Genomic DNA, 8291 nt, shown 5'->3' on the forward strand with positions numbered 1-8291 from the left:
ATCGCTTCCACTTTGCCTTCTGACACTTTGCACTTAGTTTATTCTATACGTAAACAATACAAATGCAAATTGTCAGAAGTTCTTCTTAATATGTAAATTTTCCGAGATTTTTCGCAACTTTGGCAGCTTCTGACAACCCTTTAGCTTCTACTTACTCTTCTGACAATTTTTTCCCTGCTTTTTCTCATACTCCTCGATGCCTATGCAAATTTTCAGCCGTGCCGATCGACAGTTTTTTTTGTCGGAAAATTTACACGTTTGATCGCCCGCCCACGCACTTAGCTTCCAGCGCGCCTTCAGCCACGGTCGGGCTTTCGCTTTGCCGGCAGCAATCGAACCTTTTCCAGGTAAGATATTTCGTGGACCGAGGCATGTTGCCATCTCTGTAGCCAGCTCTTAGACTAATACAACTGATATAAATTGTACCGTACACGTGATTTATATATTTATATACCGTTCTTACACCGTTCTTACAAAAAAATACTTATTGTCTTCTGCAAATTATATCTTTATCATAATTTATTTTGATATAATTATATCAAAAGATATTTAATTGAATATCTTTAATTTGCTATGTATAAATAAAATCATATTTATATATTCATATATTCAATTTATATATTCATATATTCGTATATTCAAATATCACATTAGACGAATATCGATCATCGAACATTTAGTTTATTATAGTTAAACATAGCCAGATATCGTCAGATCTGAACAGTTTTTGATCAAATAAAACCTCAGTTCGACTTATATCTGCACAGATATGGTCAGATGTAATGTATTTTGGATCGCATTCGAGTATAGATATGGTTATATCTAAACAGATACAGTCAAATCTAGATTGTTTCGATGAAATTCAATCACAGATATGGCTTGATCTGAGCAGATATGGTCCAATTTGAGCAGATATGGTCCGATCTGAGCCGTCAAAAATCAGATTACACGCCATATATAGTTATATATAGTTATATATTGTTATATATGAACATATATAACCAGATCTGCGGAGACATGAGAAGTCTATATGAGCATATCTGACCAGATAAAATTTGATCTGCTGAGATATAATTTGATCTGGTCAGATCTAATTCTTTTTTCCCGGGTGAGTACGCAATATTGCATAAAGTATATTAATGTTTTTATCTTTCTTGTGACACTTCTTGGATTCATATTACAATTTTTAAATTTCAATGTTACGCAACTCTGTAATCATTTAAATATTTAATCAAAGTCTTCTTATTGTGGAATTTTTGTTAAAGATAAGTAGATTTTGGCAGAGAATTTATGACTCTACAAAGAATACGCGATTTTGAAAGTTGCACGGGATGATTTAGCGGTAAAGCTTTTTTAAGAAGAATTAAAAATGGTTCCGTCGCGCTCTCGGCATATCCAGTGGCAATTATTCATGGAGACAGGAAGGCCATTTAGCAAATAACCTTGCTAAACTAAAACCGGTGTGTGTACGCGGCTCGTTAAGGCCGCCTGCAACGCGTCGCCTTTTCTCGCTCCTGCGCGATGAATGTGTGCGTGCACACGACTGACACGACATACCTTCTCTCGTTTACACGCGTAATCTCGGATGCACCTGCCAGTAGCTACGGGGCCGGTAGCGATATGTGCGTGAACACGTGTGCGTGAATTCCCGCTTTTGCGAGGCTTGGTCAGCATTTGTAGCTACCATATATAAAAGAAGCGAATTGCAAACAATAGAATAATTACGTGAATATGTAAAAGAAACTAGCTGTCAATTTTAGTCATTTTAAATTGAAGGTAATTTGAAGCATTTTTCGAAAAATATTTTTTCTAAACTAAACTCTATATTTCTTAATAATTAAATAATTAAGTAATTATTAAAAATTTAATTTTTGTGTATTATTAATCAAAAAAGGTAAAAAAAGACGCCAAGTACACGCAATGTATTTTGTAAATCCAAAAATCCAACCTAAGTGGTGTGTAGTAGCTTTAATTTCTCCTTAACAAAATTATTATATCACAAAATTGTTACCTAACTCAACTCAAGTAACATGTATTTCAAAAAAAGATGTGAAATCTTTAAATTGCGCCAATTGCAAAGGAAATATATATATTGCTTTGAAAAATATTTGTTGTGCAACTACTTTTAAAAAATAAAACCCAAGTTGTACATATCTTTGTGTTCCCATTCAAGGGTCTTCCAACCCAAGTGGTAATAGCTTCTTAATTCTTTTTAAAATTATAATATTACAAAGAATCATTTTAATCACAAAGAATTAAAGAGGTAACAGTACAAAATAAAAATATTTAATTAAAATAAAATAAATAAATTTTTCTTGTAAAGAAACTTGGCGCTGCTAGACTTCGAAATTTAAACATTAAAATTTAAACATTAGTACTAAAATTTTTGATTAAATAAAAAAACAATAAACATAATTTAAAGAAGAATGTGACGGGAGTAAAAAAGCAGCGCCAAGTTTTTTTACAAGAAAAATTTATTTATTTAATTTTACGTAATTTATGTATTTTATTTTAAACGTAGTATGCGACAGTTACTACGTTTACGCGAGCGTTACTTTTGTAGTAACTTACGATAATTCATTCGTTTACGCAAAGTAAATTATCGTAAGTTACTACAAAATCCCGTTTACGGGAAGGAAAGTCCCGTTTACGCGAAGGAATTATCGTAAGTTACTACAGAAGTAACGCTCGCGTAAACGTAGTAAGTGCACTGCGTGGCACTGCACGCAGTGCACAGTCTGCACGAGTATCACTGCCCTCTCGTGTCAAAAAAAGGAAAGGTACAGACGCTATTTTTGTCCGACGACGACGACGTTTTTTAAAATACGAAACTAGCGATACTAGCACCACTAGCGTCGAAAAAGTGAAAAAGACGCGCAACTAGCGCTGTTGTGCAAAAGTGAAAGTGACGTTCTGACGACGATGACGTACCTTAATAAAAATTTACACACTTCGGACTTTGCATCACAAATCTCCGCTCGTAGGGTACGTAGAGGAAAAATAAAATTATATTTGTCATATAATTCGACCCCAAGCTATCGATTGAGATTAGTCTGAACTCGATCCGTTCAGTCATTTATTGAGACTCAAAATCTCGGGTCCTCGCAACTCGTCGCGTCGCGTAAAGAGTCACGGTCGGTCTCGCTCCGCGCGTACTTGGCGCGAGACACTACCGTGTCTCTTGATTATAAGAATAGAAAAACGTGTGTCGTAATAAGAATAAGGATTAAACATTTATTATAAATATAAAGATATTATTGAAATGTCTATTTAATCGCCGATTAAACATCAACCTTGTTTAATAAATCCGATAGAAAATCACATAGACGACAAATATAACCAAATTTCATAATATCAGATTTTTTATTTAACATATTTGACAAGTTATTGATCAATAAAAACTAATTAATTTTTAAATAAAAATTTTGGATTTCATTTTTAAAATGGTATTTTAAATGAATACATAAATTGAATCTAGCTCGTATGCTTAAAATAATAATACCTAAATACTACATGGCCAAAAACGGGCAAACAAAGATACACATGGATAACGCTTTACAGATTGATTGGTCCCACAAAGAAACGTTTTCTGATCGTTATTTATCTTATTTTTCTAACCATACTACTTGCCACATAAAATAGGTACTATTTACAGTCTAGTAGACAGGGCTGTGTTACTTTCCCATCCTATGTTTCACAAAAAAAAATCTTGAGTTAATTATTAAAATTTTATTAGACAACGGTTATCCTCTTAAATTAATTTTTAAGGAAATAAATTTTAGACTGGACAAACTGTTCAATAGCAAACTTAAATATACACACTTTGAAACACTTGATAGGGACAGCGATGAATCTGTGAACTCCATGAATAAGAATTTCATTGTTATTCATATATTAATAATATTTCGAATAAGACAATAAGGCATCATCTTTGTTTAATAAAAATGAACATACAGTTGGTTATAGATGTTTAAATAAACTCAACAAGATAAAGCACAAAAAGACAAAAATGCGATTTCTACTAACAATAACGCTATTTATAAGATCTGTTGTAAAGATTGCGATGCCTCTTACGTGGGACAGACTAAGAGAAAAATAAAAACGAGTCTTCAAAAGCATAAAAATAACATAAAATTATATCCATCTAAACACTCTGTCATCACCGAACACATAAAAGAGCTAAACCATTCGTTCGATTGGGAGAATGTAAAAATTTTAGATACAGAACCTAATTTCCACAAAAGGCTTATCTCAGAAATGATACATATTAAAGAACAAAAGAACGGTATTAATGCAAACAATAATACAGAGTTATTAGACGACGGATCGTATACTTTAGTATCTTTAACGAACTATCGAACTTCTAGACTATTATTGTTTATTGTTTATTTGACCGACACGTATAATTTCTTAGTGTTTTACCTTAACGATCTCGTCTTATTGTTAGTTACCTGATTTCGCAACAATCGTAAAAATAATTTGTAAAATAGTCAAACCTACCCCCAAAATCGATAAGGGTGATTTCTACCCTTCAAACGGCTTTTGGGCCGATATACAACAATAAACAATATTCGTGTCCAATAGTTTTCCATGTACTACTTGTATGCCAAGTTTCAGGAAAATCGCCGTATGGCACTTCCCTAGTGTTACTTGTTAGTCGCTCTCGCGCACTCGATATGTACGGGAGTTTGCATCGGCACTTGAAAGTATTTAATATGAAGAGTTTGTCTACATACGTAAGATGTTTGTCAAGAGTTTGTCTATATACGTAAGTGTTAACGAAATATGAAACATTTTAAAAGACGATTACACAGTTTATCTTTGTACTTCAGGACGGTTTTATAATTTTAGAAATATTGCTTGACCGTGCCTTTAAATTTGACAGACAACCTGATGTCTTCTTCTTTTTTTTTTACACATACTGACTTGGTTCATTCCAACCATCAAACGGGGAATCAATCATGGATTTCACACAAGATAACCACGATAGGTATTGTTTTATGCTTTACGTACGATGTGACTCTTTTTGACTTTTGTTTGACTCGCCACCGACGTTAGGATAGACGTATAGTCCGCGTCGTTAACTAAATCTTAATTTTTAAATGCTTTTTTTTATATTTGTTTATTGAGGAAGACTCTGTGGAGCTCGAAATGTCTCTTTTATACACTTATGTATTGAGATATTAAACTAATATTTTAATTTATAATATCTTTGTTTGCTCGTTTTTTTGGCCTTGTAGTATTTATTAGTATTTTAAACGGTTTCTTTTTTTATATACACACGTTAAAGATATTTGTTCTTGTAACAAATTGAAGTGGATTTTTATTAGCATCGAATTATAATCTGTTAATCAAATTGGATAAATTATAATTATATAGAAAAACATACACATTTAAACCATTATATTTAATTATTTAAATAAAATATGATTGAAGGTATAAAAATAGACATCTTTCTCGCAGCAAAAATTTCAAGTTTGTTTTTATCGTTTTCTAACGTTTAAACAAGAAAGTAAAACAAAAAATAAAAACACGAAAATTAATTAATTAATTAGGGTAACTGGGAGAATATGCCACGCACTTAACAAAAATTTGATATTTTTTCTAGTTTTCTCTCTCTTTAAAATATCTTTGCATTCTGGTCTCCTTTTTCCTCCTTTTATCTGTTATTTGTATATGATTTTAATAAAATATTTTGATTGTTTACTATGTTGATTGTTTACTATTAAAAAGAAAGAAATATAAAAGTGTTACAAAGTGGCATATTACTCAACCATATGGGCCACATAGTATAAGGTAATATACACCACATACAAACATATAGTAATTTAACTTCAAAATTTACTTTATTCATAAAAACAGTACAAATAATCTTTAAAATAAGTTAGTACAAATAGTTTTACATAAAACTTTTAGTTTAACATAAAAAAATGAAATTTTAAAATTAAATTGTAATATTAAAATTATTGTAATATTGGATTGTAACATTTAGAATTAAAATAAAAAATAAATCTTAAAAACTTTAAAACCTTAAATTTTACAAACTTTAAAATCTTATAAACCTTAAAATTTTAAAACTTTGTAAATTTTATAACTTTGTGTCAGCTGCATTTTTTCAGCTACATTTTTTTTTCTTTTTAGTCTTCTTTGTATACATTTGAGGCATTCTTGTTTAAAACATATAAAAAAATGTTTTTATTACTTTCTTTGTATTTCAATAGTGTTGTGTACTACAAGCAGTCTAAATTATCCGGAAAGCAATTTTGCAAAATATTAAAATATACGTAGTTTATTCGTAGCTCATGAAATAAATATTTAGGTTTATTTATTTTCAACATTTATACGGGTAAATATTTGTTTATACTGTTTACAACCTCCTAATCTACTGGCATTACGTTATAGGAAACTGTAAACAGTATTGGTATTTTACCCCTACCTATGTAGTTGCATATTCTTCCAAGACGCAATTTTATATTTTAATGAGCCTATACAATACGGCTGTCAGTAAAATAAACCAGCGACGTACTGAATACTTTTATCCTAACCACTACTAATAGAACGACAAGCTAATCGAGTTAAAAATAGTGTAACGCTTGAAGAACAACTTACATAAAGCATTAAGAAAGTTCTAAAAAGCACGTTGTTAAAAGTATTTATCCTCTTTACCTTATAAAAATTATAATACTGGAAGTGAACGAAACTTATACAAAACGTTAGCTATAGAACTATGAACAATTTCATGGTATTTACAAGAATGCTTTTAGCCGTGGCGTATTCGCTACACTGACATATTCCCTCTAGTAATGCTAGGTCTACAATGCGAGTCGCAAAGTCGTGAGTCGCAAGAATTGACCAATCACAATCGAATTTGAGGAGAATAATCGACTGTGATTGGTCAATTCTTGCGACTCACAACTTTGCGACTCCCATTGTAGACCCAGCATTACCCTATATTACAATAATAATGTAGGATATGAAAAACAACACAATAATAAACATCAACGTCTGCAGTCTACTCAAAGAAAACGACAATAGCTTGTTAGAGCGACGAAGTATCGGACGTATTCATTGCAAATAAGTATGTCCAATTTTTATTAAAGTATTTGCAGCACCGCGAATTTCGTGAGACAGATAAAAAGGTGAAATTCGGAAGAATTTCTGAGCAAGAATAAGAGTGAGATGAAAAGAGGCAAAGACGGCGAGGCGGAAAGGGAAAATTAGAGTAAAACGAATCGCGCGGAAGAAGCAGCGGGATGACGGGAGAACGTGTGCAAGAGAGCGGCAGGGGTGAAGGGAACCAGGAGGGTGAGTAACGTGGTGAGGAGCCTCCGGCTCCGTACGTTCTCTGTCTCTCTAATTGGATCGCATTCCATGCGGTAGCAAGTAATGGGCCAATTACAGTAGCTGATGGCACAGACCAACCTATATGGCTACCGAGATATCATTACTTCGGGTGGGATTAGAGAAACTCATACAGTTTCCGCTGTGATAAATAAAAACTTTGCATCCTTGGCTCTCCTCGCCACATACACTCTTCCTTCAATCGTCTTCCACGATCGTCGCTCGGCCTATTTTCATTAGATACTCCAATTCTACCAGGCTTACGCGAAAGGCAAAGAGGTTGAGAACACGCAATGGTACGAGCACGCAAGAAGATTGCGAACGTTCGCAATTAATAACATTTCTATTAATTTGAGATTGATGTTTATAGCGACTTGAACGTCGAGCAGCTATTATTAAAAAGATTTTTATCTAAGAAGTTGTTAGTGTAAAAAATGTATAAATATTTAAAAATTTTTTAAATAATTTTAATTATATATTTTTAATTACATTTTTATTACATATAATTTCACCGATTAATAAGATAATTTAATATTTGTAATTATCAAAAAATAATATATTAAAATAATTGTCGCTTTATGTAAACGTTTTGATTTAAAGAAACGTGAAATTTCTAATGACGTAGCTACTCGTAAAAGATTTGATTCAGATTCGAATCCGCTTGAAAGTAATACTTTTATTTTTCGAAGTATTCATAAAAAGTTTGAACTCGTTTCGTCCAGGGGCTCGATTTTTGAATTCATTCGCAAGAGAAACGTATGCAAAAATTTTGTTCTTACAGAAACCTTGTCAGTTGATTGGTTAAAAGCTGTGCGATAGCTAATCGACTTGCAAATTTTCTGTAGGAACAACATTTGCGCATACGTTTCTCTTGCGAATGAATTCAAGATTCAAGAATCGAGCCCCAGGTTCGAAGTTATTTGAAAGTACTGTTTTTATTTTTCAAAATG

This window comes from Temnothorax nylanderi, unplaced genomic scaffold (assembly GCF_030848795.1).
Source record: "Temnothorax nylanderi isolate EJ_2023f unplaced genomic scaffold, tnyl_v1.0 TNYL_tig0399_pilon, whole genome shotgun sequence".
In the NCBI taxonomy this organism is placed as follows: domain Eukaryota; kingdom Metazoa; phylum Arthropoda; class Insecta; order Hymenoptera; family Formicidae; genus Temnothorax; species Temnothorax nylanderi.